This window comes from Equus caballus, chromosome 17 (assembly GCF_041296265.1).
Source record: "Equus caballus isolate H_3958 breed thoroughbred chromosome 17, TB-T2T, whole genome shotgun sequence".
NCBI lineage: Eukaryota > Metazoa > Chordata > Mammalia > Perissodactyla > Equidae > Equus > Equus caballus.
The window spans coordinates 86,721,061-86,742,214 of NC_091700.1; the positions used below are offsets into that span (position 1 = coordinate 86,721,061).

Sequence of the window (21,154 nt, forward strand, 5' to 3'; positions counted from 1 at the left end):
TGCCTACACAGAGCTGAGGGGGGGATTTGGATCCAAGTGTGCCATTTGGCCACAGCTGCAGCCCTGACTGTTGAGAAAACAGCAGCATGCAATTGGAGGTAGTCTGGGCACATCAACTGGATTTCTCATCCTATCTCTTGGGTCCCCTTGTGCCTGGAGCACAATGTGAGCCATTTTATTTACTTTTGGTGCTTTGTGGTGCCAGTGTTGCAGCAGCCAGCCCTGAAGGGAAGCTCAGCATATTTTTCCAAGAGTCTCTATTGCTAGAAACACAGAATGGAGTTGACACAAATCTAATGAAATGAAAGCTTTCTCTTACCCTCCCCTGAATCCCAGAAAGCAGTGGCATTTGGAAAATTGTGTTCTTAAAAAAGCTGACAAGGGCAGGAGTTCAGTAGAAGCTAGCTATGAATATAGATATATTTGAAGATTTCTACTCTCCTCCCTTCTCTCTGCTGTGTGAAGATAAATTATATTCGGCTTTAGGGAGTGTAGTTTAAACATCATGCATGTATATCTGAAGGTTCTCCTCAAAAAAAGAAGAAGAGGGAAAAAGGAGACATTTTGGAGCCCTATTGGTTATGGACAATAAAATAAAATAAAAAATAAAAAAAGGAATGAAAGTAGTTTCCTTGGTTGCCCTGTAGAAATTAGAAGAAGAAAAAAAAGACATTGGCAAATGATATAATTCTGGACTCAAAATTTGCTGGTGCTTGATGAATTCAGAGGTTATTATTACAAAACTGTGTGTTAATTTGAACTTCATTAATTGGAGAGGGGCCCAGCTGACTACCTTCATGTCAGAGAGGAAAATATTTAGCCTTCCAGATTGATATGATAAACAATATTGGAGGCTTGGAGAAGAGGTCTATATAAGGGGCATTTGTTAAGCACTTGATGTTTTGTGTTTTATACTGTGTGAATACAGAAATATTTCTGGCCACAAGGATGATGAAGTTGAGAAATTACAGCGCACATACGTGGATGAAATAGAGATCAACTTTGAGGTCTTAGACAAGTTATTTAATCTCTCTTAACCTCAGTTTCCTCATCTGGAAAAATGGGAATAATTACCTCAAAAACTTGTTCTGTCAATTAGATGAGATTACATCATGCCTGGCATGTTGTGAGTCGTTCATACTATTAGCTTGTATTTGTATTAAGGCAGGCGAATTAAAGCATTAAATCAAGGCAGGTAATAGATGGCAATTAAAAGCGAGGCCTTAGAAGTCTCATGGTCATTGATTCAAATATTTATTGAATACTCACTAGGTGCTAGGCATTTGCTAGCTGCTGCATATTCAGTGGTGAACAAAAATGTGAGGCCCTGCTCTTATGGAGTGAACCCCATTTGGAAAGAAGCAGAGTAAACTAGTAAACAAACGGTAATGCACTCTCTCTTCCTCGCAAAATGGTAGTGTTTTCTTGCAGAGTCTCTGTTTTTGTTCAAAGCCTGGGTTGAAATCCTATCTTTGTTTGGTTTCTACATGGTGTTTCCGTGGTGACTGAGAAGGGTACCTTGTAGTGGATAGACCCTCGTGAGGTTTAATAGCCACTTAGGGTTGTCGGGGGGAAAGAGGGTTGGCGACAGCTCTCTTATCTCCTGGGTAACAGCTCTTATCACTCATGAAGGGAACACCTAGTTGTGTGGCGTCAGTGAGGAAACACTGTTAGCTTATTTATTCCTTAGTGAGACCAACTACCCTGGTTTTCCCAGGCTGAGAAGATTCCCAGTACTTGGGGCTATCAATGTCAACTCTAGGAAAGTCTTAGGCAACCAGCATAAGTTGTTCACACTACAGATCTTATCTATATATAATTTAGCATTGGGAAAAGTTCCATGAAGAGAGAGAATAGGATGCTGTGGAAGTGAATTACAGGAGGGACCTTGTATAGTGTGAGTGGAAAGTATCTCTAATGAGGCAACATTTAAGCTGAGACCTCAAATATGACAAAGACATTAAGTTTAGCTTCCAACTTTGTTTCTTATTAAGTGTTTCATCTTAGGCAAGTTATATAACCCTCTCTAGTGGAGTTTCTTCATCTGTAATAAGTGGATAATTATTACACCTAATCATACATCACCTATCTAATCATATCATACTTCATAGGATACTTTTAGAACTAAATAAAACAATGCATGTAAGTCACTTAAAAGATTTCCTGACCATTGATTTCTAATTCATTCTATTTTCATAATATGTTTAAAATTATTGTCTTATTTTATGGTCCAACATGTGGTGTATCCTAGAGAATGTTCTATGTGCACTTGAGAAGAATGTGTATTCTTCTGTGTTGAATAATGTTCAAAAGATGTCTGTTAGATAAAATTGGTTTATAGTGTTGTTCAAGACTTCTATTTCCTTTGGTCATCTGCTAGTAGTTTTGTACATTATTGAAATTGGGTTATTGAAGTTTCATCTATTATTTTTGAATTATGTATTTCTTTAATTCTATCAGTTTCTGTTACATATATTTTGGGACTCTATTGTTGGGTGCACATATGTTTGTAATTGCGGTATCTTCTTGATGGATTGACCCTTTTATTATTGTAAGATGTCCTTATCTGTTTCTAGTAACAATGTTTTTTTTTAAATTCTATTTTGTCTAATATTAGCATAACCATTGCAGTTCTCTTTTGGTTATTGTTTGCGTGATATATCTTTTTTACTTCCAACCTATTTGTCTTTTTGAAAGTGTGTCTCTTGTAGACAATGTATAATTGGATCATATTTTTTCCTCATCTAGTCTGCCAATCTCTTTCTCTTTTTTGGAGTGTTTGATTCATTTATGTTAAGTGAAATTACTGATAAGGTAGAATTTACCCTGCCTTTTTTCTATTTGTTTTCTGTCTTATGTCTTTAATGTTTTCCCCATTACAGCCTTCTTTTGTGTTACACAGATGTTCTCTAGTGCACTATTTTAATTCCCTTATTTCTTTTATTATATTTTCTTTGAGTTATTGTCTTAGTGGTTACCTTGGGAATTACAATTGTCTTAGGTTTTAGTTTGGATTTATACCAATACAATTTCAATAGTATGCAAATCTTTGCTCCTATATAGCTCTATTTCTTGCCCTTCCTTTGTGTTGTTATTGTGATAGAAATTCTATCTTTATTTTGTGCCCAACAAGACATATTTATAAGTATTACTCTATGCAGTTGTATTTTAAATCAGATAGGAGAAAAAACAAATTACAAACAAAAAAATTATACTGTGTTTTAGATTTACCTAGGTAGTTACCATTATGAATGTTCTTTATGTCTTTATGTGAATTTAAGCTACTGTCTAGTGTCCTTTTATTTCAGCCTGAGGGGCTTCTTATATGGTAGAAAAGCAAGAAAATGATTCTCCCAATTTTTATCTGTGAATATCCTAATTTCTACTTCGTTTTTGAAGGATAGTTTTGCTGGATGTAGAATTCTTGGTTGACAGTCTTTTTGTTTCAGCACTTTGATTATGTCATCCCACTGCCTTCTGGCCTGTATGATTTCTGGTGAGAACTCAGCTGTTAGTTTTTGTGGAGGATCCCTTGTATGTTTTGAGTCTCTTCTCTCTTGATACTTTCAAGGTTCTCCCTTTGTCATTGGCTTTCAATCATTTGATTATGACATGTATAGTTGTGCATCTTTTTGAGTTTATTTTACTTGGACTTTATTGAGCTTATTGAGCATGTAGATTAATGATTTTCTTTAAATTTGGGATGTTTCAGTCATTCATTCTTAAAATATTCTTTTTGTCCCTTTCTTATGCTCTCTTCTTTCTCTCTGGGATTCCCGATGTGCACATGTTGGTCTGCTTGATGCTCTGAGGCTGTTTTAATTTTCCGTTTTTTCTTTTTATTTCTGTGCTCTAGACTAGGTAATCTCAATTGACCTATCTTTAAGCTCATTAATTTTTAATTTTGCTTCTTAAATCTGCTGTTGAACTCTTACAGTGAATTTTTCATTTCCTTTACTGTACTTTTAATCTCCAGAATTTCTGTTTTTTTAATATAATTTCTATCTTTTCATTTATATTCTCTATTTCGTAAAAACATCCTTCTCACATTTCCTTTGGTTCTTTAGCTGTGGTTTCTTTTAGTTCTTTGACTATATTTAAAATAGCTGATTTAAAGTCTTTGTTGAGAGTCCCAACATTTAGCCTGCCTCAAGGACAGTTTCTATTGATTGATTTTTTTTCCTTGTGTGTGTATGGACCATACTTTCTTGTTTTTTGCATGTCTTCCACTTTTTGTTGAAAACTGAACATTAGTTAATACAATGTGGCACCTCTGGAAATCAGATTCTCCCCACTCCCCAGGGTTTGTTGCTGTTGCTATTTGTTGTTTGTTTAGTGACTTTTCTGAACAAATTCTGTATTGTTTTTTGTGTGTGGTCACTGAAGCCTCTGCTCAGTTATCTTAATGGTCAGCTAATGATTAAACAGATTTCCTTTAATGCCTGGAACTAATAAGTCCCCAAGCCTTTGCCAAAGGCTCGAGTGTGTGCTGAGAAACACCTTCAACACTCAGCTAGGCTATTCCTTCTTAGATTTCATTTTATGTTTGCACAGAGCCTCAAATTTAGCAAGAGGTTAGACTTTCTTAGGTCTTCCTGAGCATCCGTACATTCCTAGCCATATACAAAGTCCTACACATGCACATGGGCTTTGAGATTACCAGGAATATATTGGAGGTTTTCAGAACCTCCAATGGACATGTCATTCTCCATCTTTTCTTTTTAAGCTTTTTGTTTAGCCTATTGTCTTGACTGTTATCCTCTGCCTCAGGTAGCTGCAATGTTAAACAATTACCTCTGATTATTGCTTTTTTTTTTTTGGCAAACACCCTGGGAAAAGGCTTTTCACATTGAGTAAACTTCAAGTTAAGTCATATAAAAATAGCTTTGTATGCGGTGTCTTTCAGGGAACCACTAGACAAGTCAAATAATGACAAGTTCTCAAGGAATAGGGCTTTGAAGATGCTCCAACTCTATTTTACCCCTTCCCATGGCTGCCACACTGCTGACTTTAACTGTAATTGTGGCTGTTGGTCTTCATGAGTACTGCAAATCTAGGGGTGGAGGTGGGAATAGGACAACTTAAAACACCATGAAACCTGCTCTTTTTGATGAGATTTATTCTTTTTTTTAAATGCCCTATAAATTGCTACAAGTCTTTAGCTAATTTTCAGAATTATAAAAAAGTCAATTCTAACAATTTTTTTCCAGTGTTCTCATTGCGTTTATAAAGGAGAGGCTTTTTGTGTGTCCTTACCAGTATTTTCACTGATGCTACCTCTCACTATTGAAAGACTCAATAAGCGGTGTTTGTTTATTGCTATTAATTAGCTCAATAACCTCATAAAATGAACATCATTATTATTGTATTACAAATGATAAGGAAGCAAAAGGAAGCAAAATATTTGGTGTCTTCCATCTCCTTTTACTGTAATTTTCCCATTTCACCTGCCAGTGGGGCTTTCCATCAAAGTCCATCCTCAGGAAGGAATTTGATATTAATCAATTATGTCAGATTAGTCAATTATATAAATTTCAGGTCACATGTTTCCTCTCACAAGAAAATGTGTCCTGGATCGAGTCATGTCTTTATTCTCTTAAAGGAATTTGAAGCATCAGTGAGAAAAGTAGAATTTTGATTTTAAGGCAGAGAAGCCCTTGAGATGCCTGAAATAGCATCATATGAGCAGGAGACCTTCATCTTATTAGTGAATCTATTTTGGAGTCCACCATTGCCTGTAGGCTTGGAGTTCTGCTAGAGTTCATGTGGGACGATTAGGGCTTTGCCTCCAGGGATGGAGAGCAGAGAGTAGAAGCAGCCTAGAAAACTGATTGACATTCTTGATGGGATGTGGTGGGGACTGGCTTTATAACATGTGGCCAGCAAACTCCACGTTGGATGTGAAAATCAATAGCAGGAACCCATGGCTGTACTTTAGGATCAGTAAAGTCATAGGAGCATCTTACTCAAGAAAACAAAATTGTTAAAGCCTCTTGTTTGCCTGTTGGTATAGTAAATAGACAAACCATGCTTCAGAGGAGAAATCTCTGGAAATGGTTTTCCTCATGGATCTTTCTGCAGAGATGATGTACTTTCATAAATGGCAGTTTTTTGAAGGATAATCTCTAATAAAATTCTGATTTAGGTGGAGGAAATATTCTGCCTAATAACCAGGATCAGTCCCATACCAGAAATATTAACTGTTCAAATCCTAATATGTGTGCTTCGGTCACTAGAGATAAACCATAAAGAGATTCTGAAAACTAAGACTTGAAAAACAATTTTTAAGAAATGTGTTGTTTAATAGGGTTCAGAGCATCATCAGAATACCTGAGCATGGGTTAACCCCATGTTGCTTCTCACTGCTGTTAAATACTCTCACAGTGCCTAGGGGAGCAGTACTGCAAAGATGAAAATTTCAGCACCATCTCAGATATAAAGTAAAGCCAATTGTGTCCTTGTTATCTTTTCTGTTTTTGTATTTTTTGCTTTGCTTTGTTTTGTTTTAGGAGAAGGAGGAGCAAAGCCTGCTGTTAATCTGGTATTTACCTTTAGCAGCCCAGACCTATAGGATTATATGACTCCAGAAATACTTTTATGAATGAGGAAATTGAGGCTCAGGGAGTTGGGGCGACTGACTAATAGAATTCATAAGAGTCAGAGAGCTGGAGTTTAACCCCATACCTGTGATTCCTTTTGTCCAGTGCTTGCTCCATGTTACTGCTCTATCTCACTTATTCCACTTAGGTGAAATATAATGTTGAGGTGAGAGTGCCCAGACATGTGCACTCCATAAGTGTATTTGACATTATTATACGTACTTTGGTTATAGGATTCATACTATCTGAAAAACAATCAATCACATTTGATAGAGAACATCACTCAGTGTGGATCTCTATCCACTGATGCAATCTGTATTGGACTATGAACTCTTTTAGTTCATAAACAAATGTGTTTAGGAGTGATGATTCACGAGTTCATGAATTCAACAATCAATTCATGATTGATTGTTGGTTTTGAAATTAACTCCCATTCAGGCAAGAGAATTCGGACCCCATTTGCCAGCTTAAAGGGGATGAAATGTCATGCAAATTGCTAGGAGAAGCTGTGGGTTTGTTATACCTGCAGATAGTTTACAAACAATTTGGTAGTTTATTTACTCTCTAGTTCAGTTTGCACAGTGGTCTACTTGAAACTAAGTGACCTTTCAGATTTCTTCAAAATCTATGAGTCTTAATTGGATGCTATTACAAAAACAATTTGTTACTAACAGCCAACAGGAAATTCAACAGACTCAGAAAGATGATCTCATAGCAGACAAAACTTAGAATTTTCAATGATATAAATGAAGAAACAGAAGGAGCAGTACTACACGCCCCAGTTTTGAGGATTAAAAAATAAGGAGCGTAGCCTTGTTATGCATTGTGATTATAAACTGCTGAATTGGCGTTTACTATGACAAGAGTCTCCAATTTATTGGATGCATGTCATTGGAATTTGCCCTTTCTTTTTATGTGTCTTTCCATGATGAATGCCAGTGCTGGGAAATGAAGAGCTCTTACCCTTTTCATACTTTGCTGAATGCTGGCGAACTTGCCAATTGATGCTTCTATAATTTTTGCCTCAAGGTCACCTGAGGGGACAGAGTCATCCAAACAAGGTCACTGACTATGTTGAAAGTTAATAGTTGTTTCTTGAAAAGAAAAGTCACAGAAAAATTAGGACACCGTGGATATAATTACTATAAGATGGAAAATAGATTCAGAGAATATTTTCTTTTAATAATGTAATTCATTTAAAATAAAATGTGATAAATAGTGCTTGGACAACTAAGGTCATTTGGTTTGCTCTCAGTAATTCAATTAGGAGAAATCTGAAAGCGATAAGTGTGTGGTAGGTGGGAGCTGTAAAAGCACTGGACTGTTAATAATTTGAGACTTCCTCATCCCTTTATGTGGATGAAAGTGGATCCATTATCTGAACACGTGGGTCTCCGTATTGTCCTCATTTCATGTATGGGCCCTGAGGGAGACTGCACAAGGACCCCTAACCGCGAGGCCACGCTTGGCTTTTGGAAGAGGTTCACTGTCTTTGACTTGATATTCCATCCAGGAAAAATGCAATAACTGGCTTTTTTTTTTTTCTTTTCAAGTCATAATTTCAATGTCCTGAGAACACAGAGCTCTTTTGATTCAGAGCTGCTGCTAAGAACTAGGGGGGACATTCAACTATAATTTGAGAAAACATTTAGTATTACAGCAGCTTGGACCAGCGGAGCCTTCCTGGGACTGCAGACCCAATGAACACATGGGTCAGGTTTTTAGCGCTTTTTCCACGAGTAGCTCTTAGACTTAGGTCGGCTTTCTCCACCATCCAGCAGACACTGGGGGTGGGATCTAAATTTAATTTAGCCCAAAGCAAATGTGCTGACAGTGTTCATGTTTTCCAAAGAAAAAATTAGAATACATGGTTTGGCAATTACAAATACATTTATGAGGACAATGAGATTGTCCTGAAAAATTCTAGAAATGTGATTAGCATACGTATGGTATACCTCAAAGCTAAATAGAGCTTTTAAAAAGTTGTATCATAAGTCTGATTGTTAGAACATATGTCTAATTATCCATTGTTAGTGCCATTGATTCGATTCCAACTCCTAGTGACCCTGTGCACAGCAGAGTGGAACCCTGACTGGTCTTTCTGTGCCATCCTCTCCCCTTTCCACACTGTATCAGACAACGCTCCACGGCTGTTCAGAGGCTTTTCATGGCCAATTTTTCAGAAGTGGGTGGTCAGGTTCTTCTTCTATTTATCCATAGCATGATTTTTATCTAAATAATTAAGAATTAACCATACTCATTTGATTTTATTCTTCATCAATGAAGTTGAGTTATACACACACACATACAAAAGCAAATTGTGTGGATTCTACCTTTTCCTAATGGTTTTCCTTAGTATTAATCAGTGTAACAGGTCTTTTGGCTGTTAATACCTTGTACCAGATGTCACATGACTTAAAAAAAATTTTTTTGAGCACATCTAGGAAACCACATTGACCATTTGGGAAATCCAAATGGTGTATGTGTTGGAGTATGTAGATATTCTGATGACATTTTATTTTAAGGAAGCTGAAAGTGGGTAAAATTGTTCTTAAATAAGTTCAAACTGAAATCCTTCTATGGACATGATGACGAACTTGTGTCCATTCTCTGAGAGGCTAAAAGGAAAAATTCCTATCTGAGTCTGATATACTTTCACCTATCAGGAAAAAAGTGGAAAAAAAAAAAAAAAAAAAGAAAGAAGAGATACTTTCCAGAAGTAGCAAAATAATCCTAGCTTGAAAAACCATTCTGGAACTTAGCTTCTTACTTTGCTTTCTTTATTGAGGAAGATTAGCCTTGAGCTAACATCTACTGCCAATCCTCCTCTTTTTGCTGAGGAAGACTGGCCCTGAGCTAACATCCGTGCCCATTTTCTTCTACTTTATATGTGGGACGCCCACCACAGCATGGCTTGACAGGCAGTGCCATGTCCGCACCCGGGATCCGAACCGGAGAACCACAGGCCACCAAAGCGGAATGTGCGAACTTAACCACTGCACCACCGGGCTGGCCCCTAACTTTGCTTTTTCCACTTTGAAATCTGAGCCCTTTGATAAGGGCATTCACACACATCTTGCCTTTAGTTTTCTCCTGTTTATCACCATATGTCCTCTGAAGATTTTATCCTTTCCAATAACTTTAATTGTTCCCTCCCTAGAGATGATTTCTCAAAATATATTTAATAAATTTTTGGTTTGGTCTTTAGTCCTATATTTCCAGTTGCCACTAAATGTAGTGACTTCAAGTTGGTAGCTCAAAATTAGTCATAATAGGGGTATTTACACCAGAGAAATTGGTAAATGGTACAAATTACATTCCTCTGACCTGGAGCCAGTTGTTAAATATTTCCCAGCACACCATTAGCTGTCACCTGAATTTCGTAGTTTCACCTCAAACACAACATGTATAAAATAGAACTAATTTATCAAACCAGTCATCTCGCACCACACTCAGATTTTCTCTTACTCCTTTAGGGACAGCGCCATTATTCCACTCAATCTCTTAATGTTGAGTGCCTCTGGACTCAGTCCTTGGTCCTCTTCTTTTCTCTGCTACATCTATAGTTACTTTTTTGGTAGTTCCATCTTGTCTCATGACTTTACATAAAGTTTATAATTGCACACTTCCCAATTTATATATCCATCTCAGACTTCTCTGCCTACCCTTATATTTAATTACCTATTTAACATCTCCACTTGGATATCTATTGGACATCTTGAGCTCAACATGGTTGAACTGAACTCTTAATCATCTGCACAAATCTTCTGCAATCACAGTCCTCTCTATCTCAGTTTATGGAAATTCCATCTTTCTAGTTCAAGCAAAAAAACCCATTTGATTCTTCCTATCCAATCCAATCACTTCCTATCCAATTTCTCAGGAGGAAGTCCTGTTGGTTCTACCATGAAAACATATCCCAATTCTGCTCACTTCTCACCGCCTCCATTGCTGTGTCCTGGTGTGGCCATTGTCTTGTCTTCCTTGGATTATTGCAGAAGCCTCCTCATGGGTCTGTTTCTATACTTGCTCCTTATAATTTTTTCGGAATTCACAGAGTAATCCCTGGAAATGTAAGTCAGATCATGTTACTCTTTGGCTCAAATGATCCAGTGGGTCCTGCTTCACTCAGAGTGAAAGCCAAAGTCCTCACTGTGGCCTGTAAAAGTCTGCAAGGTTTGTCTCAGACTTCCTGTGATTTCATTTCCTATCATACCCCTTCTTGCTTACTCTTTTATTTATTGATTGATTTTTGTGAGGAAGATTGGCCCTGAGCTAACATCTATTGCCAATCTTCCTCTTTTTGCATGAGGAAGATTGTCCCTGAGCTAATATCTGCACCAGTCTTCCTCTATTTTGTACGTGGGATGCTGCCACAGTGTGGCTTGATGACTGGTGTGTAGGTCCGTGACCAGGATCCAAAACCGTAAACCCCAGGCCGCCATAGCAGAGTGCGTAAACTTAACCACTATGCCACCAGGCCAGCCCAAGTCCTTCCTCTTTTAAGTTCTTCCTTGGTGAGTCCTCAAGCTTCTAGTGTCTCAAGGAATAAGGTAGGTTCTTAACAAGTGGGTCACCTTTGGGATTTTGGTCCCGCAGCTGAGGCTGAGATGAGGGCTGTGCTTATCTGCAACAACCAGGAACTGAAAGAGTACAACAATGAGTGCTGAATATCAAATTGGGAAGTAGAACTTTAAGTCCAAGAGGCATGTGGAAACTTGCCTGGAAACAGCCAATAGAGCTAAAGGGTCAGAAGACTGACATACAAGAATGGAAGCAAAGTGTGAAAACCCAGGCCAAAATAGGCCCGGAGGTCTTGTGGTATATACTTACTGGCCTGCAACACCCTGCTGTGAGTGAGAGGATAAGCCTGGTAAAGCTGTGTAATAGCGGTAGATACTTCTGCCTTTCTGATATTTCTTCCATTCATTCTATCCATTAAATTCCTGCTGTTATGTAAATCCCTGTTAACATGAGTCTGTGATACAGGAATAGCTTGTTCTTTCTGATATCTTCTGTCTAATCCGTCCTTCATCTCAATTCCAGATTCATATTCCAGATCACAGTGTTGATCCTGTCACTCCTTCCTTTTAAAATCGTTTTGGGTCTCCTCATTGCCCACCGGATTAAGCCCTGACTTATTAGTCTAGTATTCAAGGTTTGACTCCAACCATATTTTGAAACTTCTTTCTCCCTTACTTCCCTATGATTAGTCATTTATTTATTCATTCAACACGTACTCACTGAGCTCCTAGTGTGTGCCAGGAATGAGCAAAAGTTTTTATCCTAGTCATGCCATTCACCATTTTCCAAGTCCACATTACGTGTTCTTGTCTCTACCTCTTTCCTATTGTCATCCTCTTTTCTTAGGATGTCCTTTTTCGTCATACTTCCGACTATATAAATCATATTTATCTTTCAATACTTAGTTGAAATGCCTTGTCTTTTACATGATCATTCCTGACGTATCAGTTATTGCCCCATTTTCTGATCTTGACTCAGCATAGTATCCGCATGATAAACAACCTTGACCCCCTTGCTGTCCTTGGCTTGGGTCCCTTGCTGCAACTCCACTCCAGGTCAGTGAACCTACCTGCCATTGCTCAGCATGTTATACCCTCCTCATCTCATGCCCTGGCTCACATTTCTCTTTGGCTCACAGAACTTACTTCTTCAGCTGTTAAAATGAGCTCAAAAGCATCTCCTTTAAGAAACATTTCGCTGTCTCCTTTGCCCCTCGGACCATGTCATAATAATCCCTCCTTTCCTTCAGTCATTCTCAGCTTCTGGTTTTATCTATATCAGGGTATTTGCTTCATACTCTTTTGTATTCAATGAGTTATTTACATGCCTTTTCCCTCATGTGGCTTGAAGCTCATTTGGACCACAGAAACCATATTGTTCTTGGCTCTCTATTCCCATAGTGTGTGGTCCAATTCTTTGTTCATAGGAGAGTCTTCAGTAAATGCTTGTGGAATGAATGAGTGCATCCATATTTGGCTCCATATGTTAGTGTCATGACACATATCAGATATAGAAGCTTAATGCCTGGTATACAGTCTTAGACATACGTGTGTACCCATATATATACTGCATTAAATTCTACTATTGTATATAATGCAGGCATATAATAGTCTGTATATAAATACACACACACATATATATATACACACATCTGTGAATATATAAAATATACTGTATTAAGTTTCTACTATATACCGTGTGTGTGTGTATACATATGTATGTATACATCTATATTATAATACTGTATTAAATCTCTACTATTGTATATAATACAGTCATATAATACAGTCTCTCTCTCTCTGTATATGTATACATATATATAAACACATTTGTATATGTATATACCTGATGTATATATAACATATATACACAAGCACATGCATTTGTGTGTGTAGATATATATATAATTTGGTATGCAGTCCCTGGTACATATAGAAGCTTAATACCATTCCCTTCCCTTGGGCTAAATGTATTGAGAAGGCTCTCTAGTTAACTAACAGAAAGTACAGGCAGAAGCATCATGGTGTCATGGCCATCTAGTGCAAGACATGGGCCGTGTGTGTCAAAGAGTCACATGTTAGCACAGGCCCCTTGGAGGCCTCTTGGCACAGGGAACATGCTGTGAGCTGTGAGAGTGTTCCATAGGCCTCCTGATGGGAACTAGAAAAAAGGACTCTTTTCCAGTTCTTGCCCTTGTCCCTTTGTCACAGATGTTCTGACACTGTGCCTGTCAGGCCAGCCCTCTTATTAGTTCCTAACGCTCTTTTCATCTCAAGGAGCAACCATCTCTCCAGGAAGAGGTTAGGGCTTCTGGAGCACTGAGAAAGTTAGACCTGGGGCATTCTGGATGACTCTTCTGTGAGAAAAACAGATTTTACTGAATGTAAATCCATTCTCCCTCATTCAAACATAGATTAACTCCCTGCCCATCATCAAATCAGTAAATCTTCGAATAGGGTCTGAGGCCTGGGAAGAGATGCACAGACATGCTTTTTGTTTCCTTTCCATCCATTCACTTCTTTTCCCTCCACTTTCCTTTCTTTTCTCTTCTTCCCTTCCTTCCTGTCTTCTTTCCTTCCTCCTCCTGTCCATTGTATGCTTTCTCATGCTTGATCTTTAAGATATGACTCTGCTTTGATGTACTTGGTACACACAAGAAAAGGTGCTGATGGTTAAAATAACCATCATCGCCTTGTATTGAATTCTTGATATACAGGCTTATGGTTTGAAAGCATCTCACCTATTTGTTCTTGACTGTACAGTGCATTAGAACAAATTGTTTCGTATGTTTTTTTGAAGGGAAGATTGGCTTTAGTCAAAGAAGTGCCTGGTAATCTGTGATGTGAATTGTGCCTTCAGTCTTTGAGGACTTTTGTGGGGTATGAGTTCTGAAAATATTGCTGCAGTCAGCAAAAGGACTCATAATTGCTCTAAAAATGTAAATTTTAAAAGGCTTTGGCAGACCATCTTAGACCTGATATTTAGTTGCTCTTTAGAAATGCCGTAAAACCCAGCAGCACTGATAGAGGAAGTGAGGAGGACTTTCTTATGTTGTCACAAAGTTCCAATCACATCATAACAATCATCAATGAATTGATGACCAAACACTGATGGTTGACCCTTTGCTCTGCAAGAAAATAGAAATGCTTTTTTAAAAAAAATAAGTTTGACGTCAGTACTATTTGGGGTCTTGTGTTTGCTAAAATCTTTTCTGAGGTGAATGCAAAGGCAGGGGAAGTTCACTTTATTACTCATCCTGATCTTGAACCAAGAGAATTGGAAAACTCAATTGTCTGTTCACAGTGTTTGCTTGATTCTTATGTTCCATTCCTTCTCAAAGAAACAGAGGCTGAGTAGTAGGCAATATATAAAATCTTTGGAGATTTTTGTTTTTAAAATCACCACTTGCAAAAAGCAAATATCCTGATTGAAACAAAAGAGATCTATAATGACGCAGACTTTCTATGGTTCGTTTTTAATCATCACTGTAAGAACACACGTCCCATCTTTGCCTCTTTTATACCTACTGGATGTGCCAGTTCCTAAAGCCATCGTTATTAGAAAAAAGCCTGGAGTTAGCATGTCTGAAGCAATTATTTAATTTGACAAGGGCAGTGCCAATTTTTCCCCTCAAGAGTTTACATTACAAAATGTTGAAGAAGGAATTTCTGGGCTGTCTTCACTGGCTCACCAGCAATTTTCGTTATTTTAGAGGTGTTTATAAGTGGAGGGAAAAGATCACCTGAGCCCTTAGGACATTGTTAAGTTTTTATTTTCTCTCTGCCAATATCTGTCAGGGGAGAGCAAAATGAGCATCTTAGTTCCTTACTTTATGCTTTTCAGTTCAACTGAATTTCTCAATCTAACATACTCATGGTGACAGTGATTAGAGAAACTGTGAACCCCTGACAGTGGGTAGGTTGTCAATGTTCCTTAAGGAGGCTAAATCAGGGGACGTTTCTGATATGTTAGAAAACGTGCCTCAAAGTCTAGTTCAACAGGGAATACCAGAGTGTTTGGAATGCACAGGATTATTGCTTATTTCCAGGAGGGTGAATACCATAGAAATCATCATCATCATTTTGAATTCTTACTCAAAACTTGAGAATAGGCTGTCAAAGGGAGGACTGCTGATTTTGGCTTAGGTTCTTTCATTCTTCTCTATCCCAGAATAGTTAGTCTTCTTGGAAGCCTGTACAAAAGAACTAGTCCTTTTGTTTACAAGATTGTTTGAAGACCGTCTAATACATCTGTAATGAGCTGTCTCCAGGAAGAAAATTCTGACTGTAGAATGATGCCTATCACTACTGCTGGTGCTGAGGAAGACCAGGCATTGTGGATAAAGAGTAAAATGAAACTACCAAACATCCACAGATGCCGTCCCTTCCATACTAACCAGATGCATATTTTCTTCCTGGAAATTGGGATGTCTGTGAAGGGAGAGACAGTCAGACAACATTATGATAGAGAGGAGAAGTGTGTCACCCAAACTTGTTTATCCGTCACCCTTGTGTCAGGCTGCTCAGGGCTCTCTACATCTTCTGAAAGGAGATCCTGCATCTCAAGAACAAAGGAGTGGGCTGAGCACAGTTCATGGCCATAATAGATGTCACCATTTTCATTGTTATTATGGTAACCACAGTTAGAATTCAGAATCTGTGGTTTCCAAGAGGAAATTAGATAATGTATAAAACATAACAATAGATAAAATCCACTCAAGAGCTTCCAATTTAGACTAATATTTCTGTGGCTTTGTTCATAACCTAAGAGAATTATGAAGATTGTCTTTGATCTACTTTTGAAACAGCGTTATTAAAAATACTCATGTGATATTTTTAAAATACAAGAAAAATAAATTACAGTAATGGGCCTAGATGCCAGATATAAAGTTATATGCTGAGTTGAACAGAGCAGACCACTAATGCAATTAATAATTTATTCTTCAATAATGCTTTTCATCCATGAATTCTCAGGATGCTTTACAATATACCAGTTATGTCACATAGTCTTTCATTTATTAAGGGAAGCCTCATGTTTTTGCTATCACAAATCAAAAGTTCAGGTTCAGAAGTTATTAGTGAAACTCATCTTCAAAGAAAATGAGTAGGAATACATTGTTGGAACTAATTCTGAACTTAGTTCAAACTTCTACTCACTTTGGGACTAGAATAAGGGCCAGGAAACTAAATGAAACCAAAATATGACAGTGTGGAATAGGTGTGTATGGGGCCAAGGCTCTGGGCTCAAGGACCGGGCTACAATATAACTCTCTCCTTTGGCCAGTGCTCCACTCTGAGCCCTTCTGTTGGAATGGAGAAAGGAGAAGGAAAGATAAAAAAGATGCCATAGGGATCCTGGTTGGATTCTCTGAATAACTGGCTGTACTGAGAAACTAGGGCTGATGTCCTGAGCTCCAAGCTTTAGGTCGGTTCTAAATCTTAAATTTCATAGCAAACTGACTGGTTTCACATATGTTATACATAAAACAGTCTCATGGTTGCTCTAAAGCCATATTTGGGATGCCTCTCCATTAGATGCAAGCTCTCAAAACCCAGATGTGTCATGGCCAAATGGGTTATTCTGACTTCTTTTAATTGTGTGTATGAGGGAGAGAGAGAGAGAGAGAGAATGCATGTGCATGTGTCTCGGTGGCTTTTTTTTCTAGTAAATGCCTCAAATGGCAAAGCAAGAAAGTGAGATGCCAGCCAGTTCTGATATTTATTCAGTACAAGCAAAAAGAGGCATATTCTTCCCTGATTTTTATTTATTGCAAAGCAAAATTATAAAAAATAACAAAGATAGTTTTAAAAAGCAACAGGAAAAAGACATTATCTAGAACTCTTTCACTTTTAAGATATTAAGACTACAGCAAGTATGCTCAAGTATACCGTCATCATTGTTTCAAAAGAAATTTTTGGAAGTTTAAAAAATGCTTTGCTGTGCGTGCTGGCGGTTTAAAGATGCTATCAGTGACTTTTGCAAAATGAGGTTTTGTACAGAAGCTTCCTGGCTATGGTCCTGCTGACACCAGAGGTGTTCAGTGGAGTCTTTCAGAATCTTACCTGGCAGTAGGTGTGGAGAAAGAGGTGAAGGGAAGGAGATGGCAGAGTATCTATTCTAAAACTTTGTTTTAACAAGTGGAAATTCAGTATTCAAAATTACCGTCCAGACGATTGTGAAGAAAAAGCAGCACACCACAGCTAGCGGCTGGCCAGACATTAATACAACAATTAAAAGGCATTGGCCGTAAGGAAGCACACCGAAACTGAAGCAACATCTGACTTTGCAGTTATGTATAACTGTCACCTGCATCAAGATCCAGAACATTCCTGGCATTCTAGGATGTTCAACTGTACTCCTTCCCCCTAGAGGTAATGATTTTTTTACTTCTATCACCATTGATTAATTATGCCTATTCTTGATGTTCATATAAATAGAATAATACTATATGAATTTTTTTGTGTTTGGCTCCTCAACTTAATGTCTTAGGAGATTTATTGATATTATTTCATGTATCATTAACATGTTAAATTTTTAATACAGTCTACTATTCTATTGCATGCCACAATTTATTTATGTATTCTTCTGTTCATAAATATTTGGGTTGCTTCTAGTTTCTGGATATTATGAATAAGACTTGTGTGAACATTCTTGTATATGTCTCTTGATGGATATATGCACTTGTTTCTCTTGGACGTATGCTTAGGAATATGATTGCTGGATCATAGGGGAATAATGGCACACAGTTTTCCGAAGTTGTTGCACCAGTTTAGACTTCCTCCAGCAAGATATGAATGTTCCAGTGACCCCACAATCTTACCAACAAGTGGTATCATCAGTCTTTTGGATTCAGCTATTCTAAAAGGAATGTAGTTCTATTGCATGGTGATTTTCATTTGCTTTTCACTGATTATTAATTATATTGATTTTTGCTAATTTGTCATTTGGATATTTTCTTTTGCATAGTGCTTGTTTAATACTTTTGTCCAATTTAAAAAGTAGGTTTGTCTTTTTCATATTAATTTGTAGGAGTTTTTGAAATATACTATATATAAGCTTTTTATTGAATATATGTATTATAAATATCTTCTCTCCTTGGGTTATTTTTTGCATTCTCTTCCTGGTGTCTTTTGATAAATTAGTTCTTAAATTTAGTAAAGTATAATTTATCATTTTTCTTTGATGTATGTTGTTTTTGTGTACTAATTAAAGAATTGTTTTTTGCCCGAAGGTACGAAGATATTCTGTTTTCTCCTAGAAATTTTATTGTTTTTTATTCACATTTAGGTTCATAGGCCATTTCATGTTAATTTTTAAATACAGTGTGAAATAATAGGGCAGGGTTCATTTTTTTCTCATATAGATATCCAGTTGCTCCAGAACCATTTATTGAAAATAAATTCTTTTCCTACTGAATTTTAATGGAAACTTTGTCATAAATTAATTGACTGTGTATGTGTGCATCTATTTCTGGATTGTCTAACCTGTTTACACAGTCTTTTGTAAATTTTTTTCCACTTAGTTTATTATGATTATATTTTCATGACAATAAATATTCAACATAATGCCCTTTTAATAGATAGACAGGATTTAATTTATAGATGCACTAAAATTTACTTAATCCCTTGCAGCTTGCGAACTCAAGTATTAAATTTATTTTCTCGCTTACATATACTGAATCATTATGCACCTTTGTTCCACACAAATGCTGTAAGAATAGCAAAACAATTAAATTTTTAATGAAGAGAACTTCTATTGTATAGTGTGAAGTACATTAATACAGCATCAGAAGAATTGAATTCCAATCAAGATTCTACCACTTATTAACTGAACATCATAAGTCTCAGCTGTAATTGGAGCACAATAACACCTACCTCCCATAATTATATAAGAATAAAGCATGTTAATGGACATAGGAGTGCTTTGGAAATTGTAAACTCTTATAAAAACATTTTTTCTTATTGATGAATAAAAGTTTGACAAACATAACATTATTTTAGCTTGTTTGACAAACAGAAAATCATTTTAGCCTGTTCATAAGGAAACAGACCTGATCTGGGACAAGTCTGTAATTCAGAAGAGACCTCCAGTATTCAATAACTTTAAATTGTAGTAACTTTTAAAATATTAAGTACTTGCCCTATATCCAAAATTGGAGCCATCCTAAATCTGTAATTATTGTTAATCAAATAAATGATTGTCAAATTTCAAGAGGAACTTCCCCTTGCTCCTTGTCATCGCCTGATGAGGTGTGGCAGGTAGACTTGCTAGCCTGGATTGCAAAAGTCAATGAAGGTGTCTCAGACATAAATTCAAAGGCCTAGAAATATGAAGAGAATAAAACAGTCAATAAATTGACCATGGTTGGAGTCAGATAATTATGTATTGCTTGGAAACTAGCAATTTTAGCAATCACATTGAAGAAGGATAGTCTTCTTAGATATTTTGGAATGGTCTGTAGGAGACATGCTGACTTTGACATCTTCAACCTACCCAAGGCAGAGATCAAAAAAGATGTATCTGCCTTTACTTATTCCAAGATGGTGCTCCTTACACTCAGCTCCTTGGATGGTTCTCAGTCTTACCTTCCTGAGGTTCAGAAAAATATGGATTTCTTCAGAGCACTAATCCCAGCCTGGTGACATTTTAGGCAACACAGCGTCTTTCTTTTTGCATGTCAGCCAGTGGAAATAATAACCTAGGTGACATGGAAATATGTCTCCTAATATTAAATGATTAGAATTGGATGCAATTGGATTGACAGAGATAGTAATATATTATTACAAGTGTTTTGAAAGCATAGATTTTAGGAGAAGAGTACTTGTTGTTGGTGAGCAAGGAGAAGACAAAATGACCACGTGTAGTGGCTGAAAAGAAGCAATGAGTCATAACTCTCAGTGCAGTGTCTAATAGAGTCAGGAAATTATTAACGGTAAAAAGTCAAATACCTGCTCTGTTGGTATATCAGTCACTGACCTGTTTGACAATATTGTAAGCAAAAAGAGAAAAGTGCATTCTTCAATTTCAGTGAAGGAATCTTATGATATAGTGAAATGTTTTTGTTTTCCTTGTATCCTTAGAACTAACACAGTATCTGAAGTCATTAAAAACACAGTGAAAGAAGACAGTTACTAAGAAACTCAAAATCATTCATCTCCGTTCTGTCAGAACAGTTAAACATTTAATTCCACATTGCAGAGTTACCTAAAAGGAATGGTATCCAAATTTCCCAAAGAATACAGTGTTAAAACTTCTGTATCTCATTACCTATCCTGACAACTGATTGGTCAGGGTAGATGATGTCTTTACTAGCTTTGTAATATAAATCCTTAGGGTGCTAATTAAGGAGAGAAATATTAAGTTTTCTTTGGTGTTTTGTGATGTGTGTATGCTGTCTAGAAGAGACGCACCTTTGATGCAAAGACACAAATTGCTTGAGAGTAAATATTGGAAAAAGATATACCGTGAAACAATAAACATAATGGGTCTGAAGTAGCTATATTGATATCAAACAAAATAAACCTTCATGTAATAAATACCATTAGAAACAAAGAGAGGCATTTCTTAGTGTTAAAAAGGTTCAATACATTAGAAAGATACAACAATTATAAATGCATATACACCTAATAACAGAGACCTCAAATACTTGAAGCAAAAATAAAAGAATTGAAAGGAGAAATAGACAATTAAAAATAATGGTTGGAGATTTCAATGCCCGACTCCAATAAGTGATACAAGTAACTCAACAGAAAATTAACAAGGGTATAAAAGACTGAACAACATTATCAACCAATGTTATTAACTGACTTAATAGCACATTTCACTCAAGGACTGCAGAATACACATTTTGGAATGGAATATTCTCCAGAATAGACTATATGCTTGGCCATGAAATAATTCTCAGTACATTTTTTAAAAATGGAAATCATGCAAAGTATGTTTTTTGACCACAAAAATATTAAATTAGAGATCCACAACAGAAAGACATCTGTGCCAAATATTTGGGTGCTAATACACTTCTAAATAACCCA

The 21,154-nt window shown here is 36.9% G+C and overlaps 1 protein-coding gene and 1 pseudogene across 1 annotated transcript in view; both read left to right on the forward strand.

The window, feature by feature from the left end:
* Nucleotides 1-21,154, forward strand: part of HS6ST3 (heparan sulfate 6-O-sulfotransferase 3) — a 662,390-nt gene that overhangs the window by 474,057 nt on the left and 167,179 nt on the right. The window lies entirely within an intron of this gene.
* Nucleotides 11,308-20,033, forward strand: LOC102149986 (ubiquitin-conjugating enzyme E2 variant 3 pseudogene; annotated as a pseudogene).